We start from the raw sequence: 22,070 nt of genomic DNA, 5'->3' as shown, positions 1-22,070 counted from the left end.
GGTTTGTGGGGCCTGTCCTTGGATGAATCAAATAGCTGTCCCTGAAAATAGAGACAGCTCACTCCTGTTTCCCTGTGCTAAGCAAATTCTCTGTCTGCCACATTTTTGTCATGACTGTTGTTAACACAGTAGCTGATCTCAAGATGGCATATAGAAGGTGGGAAATTTCTTCTCGCAAAAATGGTGACAGCCTTATATTGATTTAATCGGAGTATCTTTGGTCTCTGTAATTATCATGCAGTGTGGGAAACCGGATCCATTAATGATCCAAGAGTTCTCAGATAGAAACCCTTGAAAAAGAAGAATTTGTTAAAGATTTTATGCCACATTGCCATATGATTTTTGAACGGGCTTAATTTCACTAGTGTAAATACGAGAAGGTTGAATTAGCAAAAAATCGTACATATGGCAAGATGAATGAAGAATTAATAGAGGCAGCTCATCATAGCCAACTATCTGAAAGACTGCATAATTTATGCTAACTTCTAACTTTCAGTGAACAGCACAGAATCTGCATGGATTGATGCTCCGTATGATCTGGATAAATCTTTCTTTGGAGTGTGATGCTGAGACTAGATTTTTAGCCATAATGTTAATGACTGCAGCAAATGGCAGCTAGTGAGGAAACGCACAACTGGTCATCCTGATCTGCATGCAGGTCCTGGTTCAAAGCAGTGTCGTCCAAGAGCTACTTTGTACCAGTGACTATAAGGCACATCACTGCAGGAACAACAAAAGTAAACAAAACAAAACAAAACAAAAAAAACAAAAACGCTCAAACACCATTATAATGTTTTAATTTCTAAAACTAGCAAATAAAAAAATAAAAAAGGAATCTTGCTTAGAAGAAATCAAAAGGGGCAGCAGAAGGATATATATGTACCGATATGCTTTCTTTAAAAATATCATCGTGGAATCTCAGAGGAAATGCACATAATACCTTAAAAAATATGCTGTTAAACAATGAAGAAAAAATAAAATCCAGTAAAACCCGAGCCATTGCGAGTAAGGAGTGACTTAAAAGGTAAAAAGACTATTCAAAATAACTATATATCATTCCAGGAATGATATATTCTTATGCAAAGAATGAATCATTCATCGTTCAAAGACTGAATTATGTCCTCTCCAAATAAGGAACTATAGAAGAACATAAAATATGACAACTTAAATCTAAAAATGCAGTCAGATAAAAAAAAAAGATTTTGAGTAATGGCTTGATTGAGAATTGATAAATAAATGCAATTTAATAAATAAATACATTTGGACCATATTGTGTTATTCTCACCTTCAAAATGGATTCATGCTGCTAAAGTAAAGTACCAAGCTAGAGTGTGTTTGTAACTCAGAGACCTCTTTAGTTAAAGTCTGAAGAGGAAGATTCAGTCATTGTTACTGCATGTATGGTGTACTTATAATTGGTTCACTTGAAGTACAGGTAAATTGTTAAGTTTGTCCTTGTTAATTACACACTTAGTTGTAGCTGCTCCCAGGTCAGCCTTTCATGGGGCCATGGCAAATGCTGTACATAAATATTCACGTAGATATTTTTAATGCTCTTTGTCCTACACTTGAGATTTATGTCACATGGCACAACTATCTCTGCAGTTTAAATAAACATATGGTAGAATTAAAACCTAATGTATTAGGTGTTTTTCTTGTAGACATGGAAGCTTTTATTTGGTAGGACAGTGACCTGGCATTTAGGAGTCTGAAGTTAAATCCTGGCTTTTTTGAAACACATCATGTACAGGAAGCTTCCAAGAAGCTGTTGGCTGCAAGGCTAATAGATGGCCAAAGTGTAAAAGGTGTGCTTATAGACCACTTATTCTGGAGAAGACCAAAAAAATGAATTCACAGAATTCATGTGAAGAATGTGAAGAACGTGAAGAATGTAAAGGTCAAGGGCAGCCTTGGTTGCAGTGACCATGAAATGGTGGAGTTCAAGATCCTTAGGGCACTGAGGAGGGCGCACAGCAAGCTCACTACCCTGGACTTCAGGAGAGCAGACTTTGGCCTCTTCAGGGATCTGCTTGGTGGAGTACCATGGGACAAAGCTCTGGAGCGAAGAGGGGCCCAAGAAAGCTGGTTAATATTCAAGGATCACCTCCTCCAAGCTCAGGAGCGATGCATCCCAACAAAGAGGAAGTCAGGCAAAAACACCAGGAGGCCTGTATGGAGGAGCAAGGAGTTCCCGGACACACTCAAACACAGAAAGGAAGCCTACAGGGGGTGGAAGCAAGGACAAGTAGCCTGGGAGAAATACAGAGAAATTGTCCCAGCAGCCAGGGATCAGGTTAGGAAAGCTAACGCCCTGATAGAATTAAATCTGGCCAGGGACGTCAAGGGCAACAAGAAAAGCTTCTATAGCTATGTCAGGAATAAAAGGAAGACTAGGGAAAATGTGGGCTCTCTCCAGAATGAACAGAGACCTGGTTACCTGGATTATGGAGAAAGCTGGGGTACTCAATGACTTTTTTGCCTTGGTCTTCACCAGCAAGTGCTGGAGCCTCACCACCCAAGCCACAGAAGGCAAAGGCAGTGACTGGGACAATGAAGAGCTGCCCACTGTAGGAGATCAGGTTCAATGTCCAGATGGAGATCGGTGATGAGTGGTGTCCCGCAGGGGTCTGTATTGGGACCGGTATTGTTTAATATCTTCATCAATGACATAGGCAGTGGGATCGAGTGCACCCTCAGCAAGTTTGCAGACGTCACCAAGCTGAGTGGTGCAGTTGACATGCTTGAGGGACGGGATGCCATCCAGAGGGACCTGGACAAGCTCAAGAAGTGGGCCCATGTGAACTTCATGAGCTTCAACAAGGCCAAGTTCAAGGTCCTGCACCTGGGTCAGGGCAACCCCTGGTATCAATACAGACTGGGGGATGAAGGGATTGAGAGCAGCCTTGCCGAGAAGGACTTGGGGGTACTGGTGGACGAAAAGCTGGACATGAGCCAGCAATGTGCACTCACAGCCCAGAAGGCCAACTGTAACCTGGACTGCATCAAAAGAAGTATGGCCAGCAGGTCAAGGGAGGTGATTCTGCCTCTCTCCTCTGCTCTGGTGAGACCCCACCTGGAGCACTGTGTCCAGCTCTGGGGTCCTCAGCACAGGAAAGACATGGACCTGTTGGAGTGGGTCCAGAGGAGGGCCACAAAAATGGTCAGGGGGATGGAACGCCTCTCCTATGAAGAAAGGCTGAGAGAGTTGGGGTTGTTCAGCCTGGAGAAGGGAAGGCTTTGGGGAAACCTAATTGTTGCCTTTCAGTACTTAAAGGGGGCTTATAAGAAATATGGGGACAAACTTTTTAGCAGGGCCTATTGCGACAGGACAAGGGGGAATGGTTTTAAACTAAAAGAGGGTAGATTTAGACTAGATATAAGGGAGAAATGTTTTACGATGAGGGTGGTGAAACACTGGCACAGGTTGTCCAGAGAGGTGGTAGATGCCCCGTCCCTGGAAACCTTCAAGGTCAGGTTGGACGGGGCTCTGAGCAACCTGATCTAGTTGAAAATGTCCCTGCCCATGGCAGGGGGGTTGGACTAGATGACCTTCAAAGGTCCCTTCCAACCCAAACTGTTCTATGATTCTATAAACTCTTGTCATTTGTGTTTGCCATGGAGGAGCTGAAAGAGTTTGTTTCGCACAAAGGAAACAAACATCTTTATGGGAGATGGTTCAAAAATCTGTGTTGTATCGAAACATCTGTAAGGAAATTTTGAACAGAACAACAAATGAACTGCTGTTCACAGATAGCCAAGGCATTACCATATTCACCTTAGATCGCTAAAAGAATTAGCATTAGCATGAAATATTTAACCATTAACTATTTAAAACTGCCAAGGGAGCATGCAAATGTGAGAGAAGTCTGAGCAAGTTCCAGGGAACTGCAGAGAACAATATCTGGTGTCTGTGTTGTGTAAACTGGTGGAGGCTATTGTAAAGAGCAGAGGTGAAAGATGTGGTCTCGCACTGGAAATGTATCAGTTTTCTAAAGGAATCACAAACATATGGGAGCTGGGGTAGATATAGTGGGATTTCCAAAAATGCTTTTGTTAAATGCTGCCGCCAAAGGCATTTAAAGAATGTATAGGATGATGATGGTCCTCTGACAGATTGTCCTGGTTCTGGCTGGGACAGTGTTAACTTTCTTCCCAGTATCTTGCGGGGGGCGGGGGGGGCGGGTTGGGTGGGTAGGGGGGGAAGGGTGTGTGTGTGTGCTGTGTTTTGGGTTTGGTGTGAAAGGAGCATTGATGGCCCATTGATGCTTTGGCTGTTGCTGGATGGTGCTTGCATGAGGGGGGGGGCACAGCCGGGGGGGGGGTTGACCCGGCTGGCCAATGGGGTATTCTATACCATGTGACATCATGCTCAGTATAAAAACCAAGTGTGGGGGGGTTCGCCCTCCGTTCGTGACACACGGTCAGTGAGCAGTTGCATTGTGCATCCCTGCTTTGTATATTCTGTTATTGTTGTTGTTCTCATTGTTATTATTACTGTTCTACTTCGTTTTATTTCAATTATTAAACTGTTTTTATCTCCACCTGGGGGTTTTCCTACTTGTGCCCTCCCGATTCTCTCCCCCATCCCACTGGACAGGGGGGTGAGCAAGCGGCTGTGTGGGGTTTATTTGCTGGCTGGGGTTAAACCATGACACAGATAAATAATGGTTAGAAGATTAGTAGTTGAAAGTTGAAATAAATTGCCAGTTTTCAGTTCTTCAAGTTTCTTAGCGTTGGAGGTCACAGGGGAGGATCTCTTTCATGGTCTGTGTGAATATCCAGCCCTAAATAACTGAGAAAAGGCAGAAATGACAAAACATACTTATGATATGACAAAGCTTACTGATGATACTAACCCATTTAAAGCTGCAGAAATGAAAGCTGACGGAGAAGGTCTGCTGAAGGATTTCATAATACTGTGTGCATGGCACCCGAGCATGGTGTCCTGCTCTCTCTGGTGTGCAGCAGAAAGGGCACGGTAGCACATTTCACAGGTAGAGTTAATGCACTGAGCAGAGGAGGCTAATGAATGATGGGGAACGTGCTGCCCCTCATCAGTCTGGGAGGGAGTGGGTTGCACACTGTAGACTCTTGCAGTACTCTTCTGGAGAGGCATCGTGACATGCTAGGGATGTTTTCAAAGAAATAAAAATGTATGATGGTGTGGAAAGTAACTGATTGTGAAAGATATCTGAGGTTTTTAGACTAATCTGTGTTGACTTTGTGAAGTCAAACGATGATTTTGACCTTTGCAGAAGGGATCAAAAGAAGAGTGAACATACAACAAGGAATTCCAGCTGGAAGGGCTGGCAGCAAAGGGGAGAAAGATTTAAGGGAGAGTGTTTGTTTGATATAATGTGAAGATAGAAGAAATCTGACAGTTACACAGCGTATTAGAGATTAAGAAAGACAAATGATAATGGGTTTAGGTGAAGGAAAATGGAAGGATGCATTTAGTTAGATAGGTTCAAAATAAGATGTCTACGCCTTAAAGACAGCCTGCTCCAGATTACGAAAGAGTCTGATAAATGATGGCTCTTACCACTGGATCAACTAACTCTCCTCTCTGACTGTTTCATTCACATATATTCAAGCACTTTCTTGAGAATGTAGGTGTGCTACACAAGAATTAGCACGTCTACATATTAACATTTTCTTCTTAATATTTACAATAAGACTAAGGATCAATACTGCTATACTCATTTTATAGATGGTGAGTAACATTAAAATGGGGAGAGAGGCCAGGCATGAAAAGCTGGACATGAGCCAGCAAAGTGCACTCGCAGCCATGTCCTGGGCTGCATCAAAAGCAGCGTGGCCAGCAGGTTGAGGGAGGTGATTCTGCCTCTCTCCTCTGCTGTGGTGAGACCCCACCTGGAGTACTGCGTCCGGCTCTGGAGCCCTCAGCATGGGAAAGACATGGACCTGCTGGAGTGGGTCCAGAGGAGGGCCACAAAAATGGTCAGGGGGATGGAGGGGATGGAACGCCTCTCCTACGAAGAAAGGCTGAGAGAGTGGGGGTTGTTCAGCCTGGAGAAGAGAAGGCTTCGGGGAGACCTTATTGCAGCCTTTCAGTACTTAAAGGGGACTTATAAGAAAGATGGGGACAAACTTTTTAGCAGGGCCTATTGCGACAGGACAAGGGGGAATGGTTTTAAACTAAAAGAGGGTAGATTTAGACTAGATATAAAGAAGAAATTTTTTACAATGAGAGTGGTGAAACGCTGGCACAGGTTGCCCAGAGAGGTGGTAGATGCCCCATCCCTGGCAACATTCAAGGTCAGGTTGGACGGGGCTCTGAGCAACCTGATCTAGTTGAAGATGTCCCTGCCCATGAAGGGGGGTTGGGACCTTTAAAGGTCCTTTCCAATCCAAACTATTCTATGATTCTATGATTGTATGATTTTAAATGATTAACACTAGAGACACTCTTAATCTGTGAGGGGGAGCCTGCAGTTTAACTAGAGAAGGAAAAGATACTCAGAACCTCAGCTCCAGATCATGGAGTTGCTGTTTTCATAACAGCAAGAAGAAACTTTTTTCTCAAGAGCTTTTCAGAATATGCCAGCTCTGAGGTAGTTTGTACATTAGGCAACCTCGCAACCTAATTAATGAAATAAAGGAATATTCTGATAATTGTTTCATCTGTTAATAATACTTTCTGTTACTGCAAGAGCACAATTTAACTTTTAACTAGACAGAGTAAGGTTAGATTTTCTCCTTGAACAGGAGTGGAATTCAATTGCGCAGAAGCAGATGTCTGTATCTGAGCTTGTTGTTGGTGTCCCCCCCATAGAGTCGTTGAAGAGATACAAACCCTTTAGGGCATACTATATATTTAATCCTAAACTAGATGTTTTCATTAGAGGAATTGTGCTGTAGTGTTTATTTCTCTGTTGACTCTACAGGATCCTAAAGTAACTAGGTCATATCCAGCTTTCTTTGTGGTAGATACCCAAAGTTACATGAAATTAATCTCATTCTGAGTTATCATCTCATACACACAAGGTGTTCAAGGTGTCCCATTCTTGGGAATGGCATATGAAGGAAGGTGAACTGGAAACTCATAGCAGGTTTTCATCCGGAGTGAGCTGAGGAGTCTTTTGAACTTGGGCACATACTTTACCTCCATTAAAAAGGCTACCTAAGGAAATTTCTCTTGATAAGCAACAAAAGGAAAGCAGATTTTAATTTTCAGAATTGCATCTTCTCTTTACACTATCACACATCATATTAGTGTTAAAGAAGCTCAGATCAAGATTCAGATATCTTGAGTTTAAGCACTGCTGCCCTATGGTTGTTTTCCGATTGTCTGTCTGCAGGCACTCTTCACATTTTCTGTGAACGTGTTACTGAAAAACTGTCCACTGTGGATCCATGAGTCCATCTCGCCTCACATTTCTACTCACTTTCTTATCCAGTGCAGGAAAGAGGTATTGTTATGTCAGCGAAAATAAGATACATTTGGACCATATTGTGTTATTCTCACCTTCAAAATGGATTCATGCTGCTAAAGTAAAGTACCAAGCTAGAGTGTGTTTGTAACTCAGAGACCTCTTTAGTTAAAGTCTGAAGAGGAAGATTCAGTCGTTGTTACTGCATGTATGGTGTACTTATAATTGGTTCACTTGAAGTACAGGTAAATTGTTAAGTTTGTCCGTGTTAATTACACACTTAGTTGTAGCTGCTCCCAGGTCAGCCTTTCATGGGGCCATGGCAAATTCTGTACATAAATATTCACGTAGATATTTTTAATGCTCTTTGTCCTACACTTGAGATTTATGTCACATGGCACAACTATCTCTGCAGTTTAAATAAACATATGGTAGAATTAAAACCTAATGTATTAGGTGTTTTTCTTGTAGACATGGAAGCCTTTATTTGGTAGGACAGTGACCTGGCATTTAGGAGTCTGAAGTTAAATCCTGGCTTTTTTACAGAGTCTTCTCTGACTTTTGATAAGTTAGTTACTTACGGAATGGTTCACAGAAAAGAGATGTAGATGGTGCATTATCTGTAAATCTAGTGTAACATTTACCCATCAGGATGGTTTCCTAGAGGAGAGAAATAGTTGCACAAAGAGTACCAGTGCAGATAATGGGATTTCTCAACAGGATGCCCAAATCACCAGTCTATAGGGGCTAAAAACATATTTGTTTGTCTTGTTTTTTGAGATTACAGTGTATTTAGAACTGCTCTGTCCCTCACTCTAAGGTTTTAGAGCAGCTAGTATCACTGGGCTCTCAATGAGGGGGCCTCCTATCACTACTGCAATGAAAATTACCAAAATGCTGCTAATAGTAAGTTAGTGAAATCCAGGCATCTGCTTTCATTTACTTTATCCTCAGAAAGTTTTAACATTAGATGGTGACGACGAGATTTTTGCTACGCAATGATGCGGAGTGCAGCACCACTTTCTTCACATTTCTTGCCAATTAAATGTTGCAGATTCCCCCATACTCTGGCTGTAAGCCAGCGATAACTCATCAAGGAGGGAAAACAAAACTCACCCTCAAAAAAAAGAAGGAGGGGAGTCTATACAGAGAAAACATCATTTGCTTCAGGTAGCTGTGGGATTAAAAGCACACTTATGCCCAGTGGCAGGGAAGTAGAAGTACAGTCCATTCTGTTCTCCTCTTAATAACTGATAATGCAATAATAAATACATAACAATGTTAATAATATCAAGAATATATGGCTGAGTGAAAATGAACAGTTTGAATAACTCAACCTCATTAGAGCAGACTTATTCAGCGAGGTGCTAAGCATTCTCTTCTCTCACCTGGTGCATCTTGGAGGTTCAAGACCCATTGATAGACGCGTATTTCAAATGAACCATTCCCTTGTAAAATACGCCAAGAATTTGAATGAAAGTAATTATGCAAGCTGTTTGAAGATAAACTCAATAGGAGGCATGTTAGCATGTTCAGTTGGGGCCATTTTTCTTTTTTTGCTTAATTATTTTGAAAAATAGAAGTATTCTACAATGTGCAGTAAATTGATAAAGGCAAGCAGGACATTCGTTGCAGGGCATTAGGCAAAGCAGGGAGCCGTAAGCCTTTTGATCCACATATCTGGCTCTACTGAAAAATGAGATAAAAATAAAGTAAAAGTAAAACAATAGAAGTTATTAACAAATTAGTCTTTTTTGAGAGGTGAATACTTTGGTTTCCTCTTACAATAATTGGAGTCATGGCTCCACTGCACAATATAATATTTGTATTGGAGGAAAAGGTGGGGGTTTTCATTTGAATGTTACCATGCAAATATAGTGTACAGCATGGCCGGTATACTGTTTGTAATGTTATATTAGTTGTGGGTTGCTGAGTTGTATTGCCTTCAGTGAGTATACTGTTCACTTACAAAGTACCGTGAAACTTTGTTAGTAAGAGCAAGGACATACAGTATGTGCTTTTAGGTAAAAGCTAAAATATCTCGTGACCCAATAGAGATAGAGTTCATACTGAATATCAAAACTAAAAGCTACTTTGAAAAAAGAAGCAATGCCAGAAAAAAACTGTTTTCTGTGATACCTAATTACAAAGAGCCATTAAAAAAAAGGTGATTTGGAAAATATAGCTAGAGAAGAAACAAGATTTTTTTTTTTTTCCTACTAGATAGAAAAGCAGATCCAGTCTTGAATTGGAGTGAAAATTAAAGTAATGAAAATTTCAATTTTAAAATAAAAATCTAGTCACCTGAAAAATATTGGTTCAATAATTTGACATTTTTGTTCCAGTCTGAGCTTTAATGTGTTTATTCCTCTAAACTAATTTACACTTAAATGCAAAAATTTTGCTTGAATTGAAAAGAACCTTTTGTATTGCAGTTGTTAATACATACCATTTTGAGAATTTTGATCTTTTTTCCAGCATTTTTATAAAGTGGGAAATTTCTTGAAACCAATCCTTTACTATGAACATAGAGGTTTCTATGAATCAGCACCTAATGGTGAAAAAATGTTTCTTTGAAAACTGTCTTACTAACCATACCCCAAAGCACACAGGATGGGCACAGGGAGATTCTTTGTCCCGCAGGAAGGGAAAGGAAGAAGTTCTTTTCTTACCATAAGCTAATATGTGGCCCACTGTACAGTGCTAGTCCACAAACTGGTTTTACTAGCCAACTTCTACCAGAGTTTCTAATGCAGATAAAGCAGTATTAGCATAAGTTTAATGGGAAGGGAGGACAACTGGGGAAGCAACCATTAAGCCTGCTAATGGTCACCACTGAATGTTGCAAACAAAACCAGTCCCCCCTCTCAAAGTGCATAGAAATCATTAGCATCTACGCTATGCTTTTAATATAGATAAATGTAAGGACTCCTTTAAGATACCTTGCATAGTTACTTTTTTTAGGATTCATATGTCTAGCAGTTAAATACATGTATGCAAAAAATCTTTTATGTTTAGTGCCAGGTCTCTAGAAATCAAGTTTTTCTTTCTACTTGTCTACTTCAGTCTTCATTTCCCTTCAGAACTTCTCTCCCTCTCCCTAAACTAAGCTCAGCTTCATATGCCTGTTCTTTCTTCTGGCCTACTTAGAGGGGTCAATGTCTCCAGATACCTCCTCCTCCAGGAGTGAAAACCTTCCATTTATGGTATTGGAGGAACCGATCCAACCCCAAATTTCTCTTTATTTGATTAAAATTTGGATCCCTTTTCAATCATATTTCATACACTGTTTCAGAAAAAAAATTGTCCTTTTTTTTGCAAAGCACTTCTATTTCTATTCTAGAAATGTGGTAATAAGCATTGCTGTTTCGTAACCACCAAACCTAGTTACTGTAAGTATTTTTGTTTGTTTGTTTATAAAGAATAACTGTGTTGATTGGATGTAGGAGTGGCTATTTGAAAGCTACGTGAGACTGGGGGCATAGCATATGCCACTGGTGAAATTCTCTGTAGCCTTAAGTCTTCCCACAGAACCCGCAGCAATGGAGACTTCAGCCAAGGGCTGCAAAAATACGTTTGGTTCCATAGGTAGCCCAGGATCATAAAGGGATGAGATAGGTAGCTTAACATCACTACATCCTTTCCTCTTCTTGTCCTATGATCTTCTGCATGACGTTAAGTAGAGACAGTGCCCCCACAGGCATTTAACCCATTACCCAGAGTCCCGCAAAGCATCTGCGTGGAGTACCAGATAGATAATCAGCACGGTAGTATATATAGTCATGTAATATTTAAAGTGAGCAAAGAAAGGATTTTCTCTCATCTTACCTTTGGCATTTTTTTATTTATCATGAAATTCTTTAGGTTTTAAGTGTACTGTGCTTTGCATGTAATTACTTACAGAATATAATCACTGGAAGCCATTTGCTGATTTGTTCTGAACTATGAAATGTTTATGCTATTTTATCAAAAGCAAATAAGAAAATAAAACCAATCTTTTAAGAACCCCATATAGCAAACAATCCATGTATGAAAGCTAATAAAAAGCTTTAATGCTTGGACTATCAGCTTCTGTGGTATCACACACAGTTCTATTGTACAGAAGCCAGAACTGGAGTTTTAACTTAAGCATTAACTCAAATGGATATGAATCTCTTGGGTGCCATTTAGAAAGCAAGCTGAGGGGTGGAGGACAAGAACACAAGTGCACGCGTTGCATATCCATAGGGCAAACCACTGCTATACTTACTAGACTTATACTGTCTGACCTTGTGCATAAAGATGTGAAATGAGGCTTGAAAGAGAATGCAGTATGATTTGCAAGAGTTAAATGAAAAAGAAAGGCCCAAAGCAAAAAAAGAAAACCACAAAAACCCCAAATCCAAGAAAACAACCCCCAACCAAATACTTTCTGATAAAAATGGCATTGGTAAGTTGCCATTTGTTCCCATAGTTCCAAAGGTGGACATACTTGTTATGGTAAGTCCCGGGGACACACGGGATACGCTCATTTTATGAACTGTAGGCCAAAGAAATGATTTGGATTCAGTTGTTATTCCATTAAATAAGTCACAGGATATTTTTATAAGTCTCTGTGTGATTCTGGATTTCAGAAATAATTTGCACAAACAAAAGGTTGGTGGTTTTAAGCTTCATGGAAATAGAGGACAATATAGAATTATATGATTATGCAAGATATTTTGGCGTTAAGTATCCTTTGACAAATGAATGGTAGGGCAGTACCATGAATATCTAGAAACACATTGGAGTTAACGGCATAGCTTCCTTAGCTGGTTTCTAGTGCTCATCAGACTCCGGTTTCTTCTTCAGCTGTACAGCCAAAGACTTGCATGATAAATGCTCCTGACTTTTTCCTGTCCTTACCTCTGTTTGCTGATGTGCAAAGGGATCTGTGACAGCAAAGGCAGTTTCCCTTCTTCCTTCTCTTCCCCGACTTTATTCCTCTTCTGAGAAATTAATCTTATGATACACAAAAAATGAACTACAGTGTTGTACAAGTTAAAATTTTAGCTTGCAAACATTAACTTAAGAGTTCGGAAGCAGGTGCACATCTATTGACTTCTCTGTGGAAGCTACAGCCGGTTCACCTACCTATTCCAGAAGCTGACAGTTAGCTAATTTATGTCTTCTCCAAACCAGCGTGTGTTTTTTAAAAAATACTGTGGAACTGTTTGGGGTACAGCACCCTTCCTATTAGAAAATGGCCACACTTTTTCTTTAGGCTTTTTTTACTGATGCAAAGAATTTAATTTCCCAGCCCCAAACTCTTTTTGCCTGATGTCACAGATGCTAGACTGAGAGAATCCAGTCTCTTTTCACCTTTAAATGAGTAAGAAGTTAAGCTGGATGAAACAGAGCTTTTCCTCCATTGACCTGCCAAGGGCTGAGCAATTTAACTGCAGTAGGCTCCCAAACTTAAATTCAAATGTTTAAATAACATCAAGTCACAGACAATTACTTTATAAAGTCGTTAGCTCCTTTTAGGTAAACCCAAGTAATATTTAAAAAAAAGCAATTCATACGGTATTTTCTTCAGAAGGTCTTTTTAATTCACCTCGAATACAGTTGTAGATCTAAAACCAAATGCTATCTGAAAAATTTTAGTAAAGTCTCAGTGAAAATTTGGACAATTAAATTTCATATCAAGCAGAGCTTTTGCCAGGAAATGTTACCCTTCCATCAAATCATGACAAGTTCTGGATGAAATCTGTACACTTCTGGGGTGTGACTGAAAATGTCGAACCTCCAATTTTTCACTGAAAAATAAAAATTATCCCTGCAGTCTCTCTGTCATCTCCTGATGAGTTGGACAAATACCATTACAACATCATTGCCTTTACATATGAGAGAAAGGAGATGATACCTCCCAGCTTCTCTAGCTCCAGGGTGTATAACATAGTCCCCATTTTCTCTCCCCCATTTCAGAGGGAAGTATTTGCCCTGCTGAACAGAGGAGCTGGAGCTCAAGGACTGAATCCTGATCCTCCCAGGATGGTGCTGCAGACCAGCTCACCCCAAGACAAACCTGCTGTACTAGATGGTGTGGAGAGAGCTGGTTGTGTGCCACTCCTCATGAGGGCTAGAAACTGGTCCCATTGCCCTCTCGTTTTGCAGTGTTGACCTACTGAAAACGTGCGGAGCCTGAACATGCCATCAGCACCCAGACACAACTATGGCAGAAGAAGGCTGCTACGGGGAGGGACACGTTAGTGTGAGATCAGCCTGCAGTGGGAAAGGGTTTGGCTGTTGACAAGGAAATCTATAACCCTCCATTTCCCTGTGCCACCTCTCTGGGTCAGGGAGGGCACAACGTCTCTCTAGGTTGTCCTGAGTCATCAAAGGGTGTTTCCACTCTCACAAAGAGGGAAGTTCTTACCTGGCAACATAGTTTTTATAGCTACCTGTTTTTTAGTCCCTGTAAACCAACAGGCTTGTGATAGGTATGAGGAAAAGCATTTGCCCCCAAAAAAGGATAGTCTACACTCTTCCAGTTTCAACTTACTGAATTCTTTTTTTTTTCCCCTGTATTCAACCCTGAATAGTAAAGGATAAGAGGATTGAAGAAATAACCAATGGAAAAAAAAAATGGGGGACAAAAAGCTTCTAATGGAAAATAACAGCAATACATGTTTCATGTCAAAGACATTAAACCATAACACACACAAAAAATGTCGTAAAACAGTACAAGCATTGTTCCTACAAGAGCAGAAAAATTAAGTGGGGCAGATATTCAGCTATAGCCAGTGTTTTTTATTAGAACATGTGGTGTCTATAATGTCTACACAAAAGTAACATTACAGAATTATAATCATTATGTAAAACATGCAGACATGGCTTAGGAAGGTTAAATATTCTGAGTGGAAATCAAATCCTTTCAGATATCAGGGGAAAAAAGCGATTTTGCATAGTCTTTCCTGAAACTTGTGATACAATGACTGCAATTTGTTCACCACATGCAGTTTTGCATACAGAATAAGTACATTAAAAGAATTTTGAGTGACCTGGTTGTAAGCAGCAAGCAAAATGGAATGAATGAAAAGTGAGATTCTATGGCAATATTCTAATGTATTACACCTATATACAGTTAGGGAGAAGTATATAATTCTCCCTAAGAGAATATATATAATTATATAATTCTCCCTATAAGAATATATATAATTATATAATTAAGCGATCTGAAGAAAGAAATAAAAGTTCTGTTGGAAAGTTTTTACATGCCAGCCTGACAGCTGAGCTTGGACAATGAAAACTTAAGATCAGAAAGCAAATTCTCAGAAGGAGTTAATGCCTTTTTTAAAAACAAAACAAAACAAAACCCCCAAAAGCAGAGGATAGAGATCACGAAGACTGAGCAATCAAGTAGGCTGTGCAGGAGCTTCTGAAAAGCACCCAACCTGCACTGTGAAGATCTCTGAATACTATATTACGAGCAATTCAGTCAGAAGACCGGAAAGAAAGAAGAAAAACCAAACAAAACATATACAACAATTGTCAGAATACATAGGGGCAGAAAGGGAACAGATCTGTTGATCGTCCTTTCCAGCTCAGCTAAAGTTTCAAGTTACACCCATTGCCCATCATTTCTGAAGACTGAAAAACTGTGGATCTAATGAAGGCGAGAATTGGAAAGAAGATGTTGGCATTAGAAGAGACACAAAGAAACTTTGGCAGGGACACTTCTGATTTGGTGGATAACACCAAACTCAGTGGGAAGGCAGAACATACACTAGAAACAAGGCTCAATCCCTGGCAGTAAAACCTGAAGAAATGACCTAGTCTAATGAGTATTTTTATTATGAGCTCAACAGAAGGTCAGTGCCTCAGCACTTTGAAGTCATCTCAGTAAAATACAGTGTATTGAACCAAAAGTCTTAAAATACTACTTTTATGCCATGTTCAGTGCCCAGGAGTAAATAGCATTAATATTCCCAAGACAGTTATAACATACTTTCACTGCAACATTTACTAAAATATTGACAGAAGCACAGGTAGGAGATAGTATCAGATCTTGCATTCCCTTGTCTTTATGTAGACTTTGAAGGATGTGAAGGCAGTTTTCTTGCACTCCTTTCTGCACCCCCATGAGAAGCTTGGCAGGCTCTGGAAGAAAGTATAGTAGTGGTTATTTAACGTTAGTATGATGTATGAAAAAAAATACGGAACAACATGTTTTGCTGTGTCTTGAGGTAACTGAAATGAGAACACCTGTGCCATTTGCAGGAAGTCTGAGGCAATCCTAATTCAAAAAAGGAAAAAAAAACACTTTTAGGCATGCACTGAAGTATTGATTCAGCACAGTACTGACACACACTGAAGCCTTTTTCTTAATACAGGCAAAGTAAAACACAGGCTTAAAGTTAGGTTTAATAAAGATACTAAATGGAAACCTGAATACTCAAACAGAGCTGTGCAGGAGTGACAAATCCTTGCAAGTCAGCCTAACGCACTGGGCATCATAGCACATCGTCGTAAAAGAGCAAGGATATGATGTATGATCCGCTGAGAAAATGACTTTTCTGTGGCATGTACTCACCACTCTTTCTGGGAATGTCAGTATTTCCCTCTTTGAATCTTCCCTGTGCATCTGCCTTTATAATAAAACCCCTGCAAGCAAAGGAGAAGGGCCCAAGAAAAAGAACAAGATCAGGGATTCAAAATAGCACAGCCACTACAAAGAAAAGGCCCAGAGCTACAGCGATGTTTCATGAGGCAAAGTAAAAATTACCCAGGAAATTTAGTAACAACCACAATGAACTGTTCTCTTGTTTCATAGCATTCACCCTTTGTTCTTAAATACCTCTCTGCAGAAAAATAAGCAACACACTTTCTCTTTTGATTGTTCCTTTTTACATAGACTGTCCATTCTTAACACACTTCCAGAACATTTTGGGGGTTAAACTTTGTATTTGTAGTTCTTACACTCTCCAGTTGTAGGCTATGTAGAGAAATTATTCTATTTCTCTCTCATTTTACATATCAGCTTCAGTTGAATACGATCTGCCTGAAGAGACACTTGCAGTATTGCTGGCTGGCATAGTGGAAAATACCTTTTATGGCCTAATGCACCAATGTGTACATAACCCTTTACCCTTATGCTTCTTGTTTGTTACTTTTTATAGTTATTTATGTGATTATATAATTAGCTGACCTAGTTTATTATGTTTGTTCCATCATTTGCTCCTGGATCAGAACAAGATCATAAATAACAGTGAAAGAAAAGAAACATTTATTTCCATATACAGTGACTCAAAATTTTTCCTCTGATAGATTTTTATAAAGAAGGTGTAGTAGGAGAAAAGAAGTTCTGATGTGAGGTTTAAGCATGAAATATTCTTCATCTGATGGAGAGTGGATTTTTCCCCTCTTTCTTGGAAATTTTGACTTAAAAAGGAGAAAGTGATATTTTATTCCAAAATAATTCACACATTATTTAAGGCACTGAGGAAAGCTGGAAGCTCTTAAAAACTCATGTGACCAAGGCTCTAGTACAGCAGTTAATGAAAAGCTATAGAGAATGCCAGTGTTTACTAACAGTCATTTAGCTGGCTCCATTCATACTTTACAGCAAAAATAATTGTGATGGAAATTATACCATAGATCTGAACGTTTTTGCTTGTCATCCAGTACCCTGTTATTTTGATTATTTGTTATTTTTGCCACTAGTTATTTCTTGTGTGTTTGCTCAGCATGCAGTACTAGTTCAATCTGTAGGAACTACCACAGCATAAATGCCAACCATAAAGAGGAACCTTTAAATTGACAATTAGGAAGTAATCTGTCCTTGAGGAAATTAGCTCCCTAATTCTCTATTAGTGGCAGATGCTACCAACCGATCTAGAGATGTTTTCATTCCTTCAGCCTAAGCAAATCGCTTTCCCATTCTGCAGGCTTTCCACTGTGTTTGAAACTAGCGTTATAAAATATAGCTGTTCTGGAAACAGAAGACCTGTAAGATATAATGGGAAATTATAATTTTGCTGTATTTTTTGCATAACGTTTTGTAAGATTATATTAGTGCACCCTGTGTAAGGTATTTTATACCATTAAATTTTCTTCCCCCAGAAAGGAAATCACATTTTATACTCTGCAGCTTTTTAGAATAATTGTTATGGAAGTGAATTGTTGAACTCTTACTAAAATTCTTCAGGAAGTTTATCTAAAGACCTTTTAACAGAACACTTAAAGGACTGGAAATATTTCTGCAATAAGTGCTAAATATTCACTCTAGAAATCTCTCCTATGCAGAAAAAGTTAGGTTGCCACTCTTGTCAAAGGAAATGGATTCTTCCAGCATTAACTTGAAGCAGAGAAAGAGTCATTCCCTCTCCAGATAATTTAACTAAGGACTGACTCATTTTTCCAGCCCAACAGTTCTTTATAAAGTGCATACATTTATCAGGTTTAAGGTTTAAAAGTGTAATTCTGCTATGTACCTATAACTGCCGGATGTAGGTAGGCAAGTTTCATAGCCAAACATCTGTCTCCTGAAAAAGCAAATGAGGTGAAATTCATTATGGAGCTACAAGGAACAAATCAGGACAGAGCACAGGGCGCAGGTTTCTGTGACTTCTTTGTCCGCTGGCCGTACTAACTCAAGCCACTCCTTACGTGCATACCAACACTTTGAAGCTGGGCCTCTATCGTTGTAGCCTCACTGCAGGAAGAAAACAGCAGTTAAAGCAAAAACAAAATCAACATTTTAAAACTAAGTTAAGACCCAACCTCTGTCCTAAGCAGAAAAAAACCCCCAACTTTTTCACGTTTTACGCATTATACCATACTTTAAAACCTTTGTTTAAAAAGACTTTGAATAATTATGTGATAGAAGGATACCTGGATTTACATTTTCATGAGGGACTGCAAGATCCCACATGTTTAACTGTAGACAGTATATGATAGAAACATGATAGGAGTTATAAAGAAACTGATGGGAGAACCTTCATAAATGCGCAGAAAAGCACAGATATGCTGGAATGCATTGTTAGCCCTTGTTGACAGTATAACACCACTGCAGAGCTACTGTGACTGCTGTGTCAGCCTCTGCTACTCCACCTTAACAAATTGTTTGAAACCTTATATATAATTAAGCTGTATTTTCATTTTATCACCCTGGTGTCATGTACCAACCTATTATGCTTTAGGTTTGCAATAAAATACACAAACCTATTATGCATAGTATGAAGTAGAAACCAGGAATATATTATTACTGCCTTTCTCTCTGTTTGCTACTTATTTAGATGCTGAAGTCTTCTGACAGACATTTGTCTTACTGTGTAAAGCATCTACTGTCTCTGGGTATTAAATCCATAGAATAATGAATAAATAATAATAATACATAGACTTCACTTTCATTTGCTGTGAGTTTATAAGTTTATTCACAGTAAATATAAAGTATCAATGTAGTTTAAGAGGTATACTAGTGATGAGATACCAAAGAATACCATTTCCATCACCCATACATAAACAATTTGTTATGGAGCACATTAAGTTATTGTTGCATTGAAGATGCATTCCAAAAGCTTATCTTACCCATCATACGCCATTGATTGTCCTACCAGAAGCCATTGATTAATGTAGGAGCTTTCAGATTTGGAACATGGTAAATTTTTCATCACTTCACACTTCTAATAGAAGAGGATTTATTTCAAAAAGACAAGGGAAATGTAAATAAAATTCTAGGCTAAATTGAGAAATCATTGTGTCCTGCCAGTGTTTTGTAAGGCTCTGGACTTATTCCCTGACCTCTTTTGCAAGTGTCTTTATCCTAACTCGTCTTTGCAATCCTTGGAGACTGTAGCAGCTCAACTCTGCTTTAGGGATGGAGACCAAGATCTTGTTGGAGGTGCCAATATTTGTTCCTACTGTGAAGGTAGTATCAACCAGCAATCACAGGCAGTTAGCAGCTATCCTGATTCACCCAGTAGTTACAGCAGCTTCTTCATGTCCTCCCAACCCTTAGGAAAAATTGAACAGGTTTTGAGATACATTGCTTTTTCTAATACTTTGCAGCCTCCAAGGGAGATACAAACACAGTCTGAGAAATAATCCTAATGAAACCAATGGCTTTAAGTTCCATGGCTATAAGTCATGATATACCTAAAGTCTTCCTGTGACTCATCAAACTCAGGAATATAAAGTAATCTGGTAACCCCATTCCAACAAACTGAATCTTTTGTGGTATAAACAAATGAAGTTGTCCTTCAGGCATGTAGTACCTTATCTGCCACTGCTGAGTAGTAAACATATCAATGTTTTTCAAGGAAAATACTTCTATTTACACCCATTTCAAAGACCAATTTTGTGGTTATTTGTTTTCCTGGAGATCGCTCCCACTGGCTATTGGAAGTCAGACAATAGGAAATGTGGACGTCTTCTCCATCTGTTTTCAATTTATGCCTACTCATGCCTACAACAAGGCTAGAATGTCATTTTGTCAATAACGCTGTAATGCATCCGATACTCCTAGGTAAAAAAGTCTCACTGGAAAAAAACAACTTTCAAATACTCTGTGATCGTATACAGCCCATTTATTTCCATCAAAGTCTTTGGTGCTCAATGCTTGTAAAATTGAGTCCAAAACTTCAAACTATGGTAAGCCTAAGAGGAAGGTGGTGTGGGTCAGTTTCCTTCGAATTGTTTTTAAAGTATTTACTTGAAGTTGTCTGATAAAAGTCAAGAGCCTGCAGCGTGCAAAGCACAATTATCTATGGCTGACTTGATGCAGCGTTGAAGGCAGTATTGGACTAGACCTCCGGAGATCCCTTTCACCCCAAATTTCTGTGCTCCTACTTTGCATGTTTGGTTTAGGTATATTTTTAATGTACAGATTGATATAGATTGTGGGTACAGTGAAAGGCAGATTGCTCACTGAACTGTGTCAAATAAATACCAAAAAGGGGGGAGGGTGGAAGAGTTTTCTCTCTTGTAGAAAGAGTTGTTCACTAAGTAATTAAGTGTGAGAGATGCCTTTTAATCTAACAAAGAGAGAATTTCGTGCATAAAGAAAGGAAACAATCTTTATCTGAATGGAGAGAGTGGCCAGTTAAGGAGGAAATAAGAGTTTCCAGAGAAAAGATTAAACCTGTTCTTCTAGAAGACTTCAACAGGACATTGGCATATGGGCTATCATATATAGTCCATCCAGGAAGAATCAGGAGAGAGGGGTCATCTAAGATCTGAATCTATCTAAGAGTGCTTTTTGAGGGAGTGCTATTTCCTAGCAGCAACAGGTTGCTTCACTCAACAAAAAAACAAAAAGGATGGGCAAAGCTTAAAATCCAGACTGTTAGCATTTCAAAAGAAAGAGAGCAAGTCGGCTGATTAAGGAAGAGCAACTGAGATCTTTTTAGAAATAAGGTCAGCATGAGTGAGTAAAGCATAGTTTTTCTTTCCTTTATTCACCTGCATGTTTTATAGACATTTGTAACTGTGCTATTTTGAGTGAAATGAATAAAATCTTATATTTTCATTTTACCTTAGTCTGATTTAAAGCTGACTTAAGGCCATAAGCACTTAAGGACATAACAACAAAGCATTCCTCCTCTTGGATGGAGCATATCTATACACCAAAGTCTTGGAACACTTTAATAAGAGCTCTACCTCCCAGCACATCTTCTACTATACCCAGGAGGTAACAGAGCTATCTGAGCTCTATGAGAACGTGTAGATCTGGCACCACAACAATACGGGGAGATGGAAGTCTCTTCTAGAGGCTACAGGTGATATTGGAGTCTCTCTAACATGCAGTAAGATATTGGGGTACTTTCCATAAGGGCCAAAGGGAGGGTATCAAAGGTGCTATGCTTTCAAGCAATTTGAAGACTCAGAGCTTTAAAGCTCTGGCCAGTCAGTCTGGCCAGACTGGGGTGGCACAAAAGTTTTCCTGTCTGGTTTATTTGCACTAGTTACCAGAACAATTTTACTGTCACAGTTTTAGCTGTGGGATAGCTCTAGCTGGTTTCTAGTTATCAGTTTAAATTTTTAGAGCATTTCTTTAAGAGGGATTATGGAACTACTACTTTAATGCTTCCCGATAAAAATGGACAAAAATGGAGGCCTAATAATGTAAAATGCTCTTAAGCTTCTTAAATAGTGAGTCTACTGGCAGATAATCTTTCATACTATCATGCTGTAGTGCAATCGATACTAGTAAAACTGGTTTAGGAAAGCAAATTAAAGAAGTCAAAAGGAATTGAGCAAATACATCTAAGGAGCTGTGAGTTCTTCTAATTGCATGAAATCTCCTTTTTCAGAAGGTGCTGTTATTGACAGCTTTGTCAGTCTTTCCCTTCGCTGTATGTTGGAAAAAACCTTTGCAAACCTAGGTCCTATCTGCATTGATCTCTGAGCCACCTGTAATGTAGGCTGGATGCAAGGGGAGAGAAAGGGGGAGTGGATGGAGCATGGTGGGCAGTAGTCTCCTGCAAAAGCGGTGTAGCAATGTAGCTGCTAAGCATGGAGCAAGTGTTCATGGATGAAGTGATCTCTCTTCTACTTGCAGTGATTAACATGTTTAGTGTATAAACAGCAGTTTTTTACACTACAGAAATCTTTGAAATTGTCCCAATTGCTAACAGTGGTTAAATATTAAAACCCTTTATTGGCTGTTTACCTGATCTCAGCACCATCATATATACTTTTCCTGATAAATATTAG

The sequence above is a fragment of the Calonectris borealis genome, chromosome 1 (genome assembly GCF_964195595.1).
Source record: "Calonectris borealis chromosome 1, bCalBor7.hap1.2, whole genome shotgun sequence".
NCBI lineage: Eukaryota > Metazoa > Chordata > Aves > Procellariiformes > Procellariidae > Calonectris > Calonectris borealis.
Note: the sequence above shows the minus strand (reverse complement) of the source record.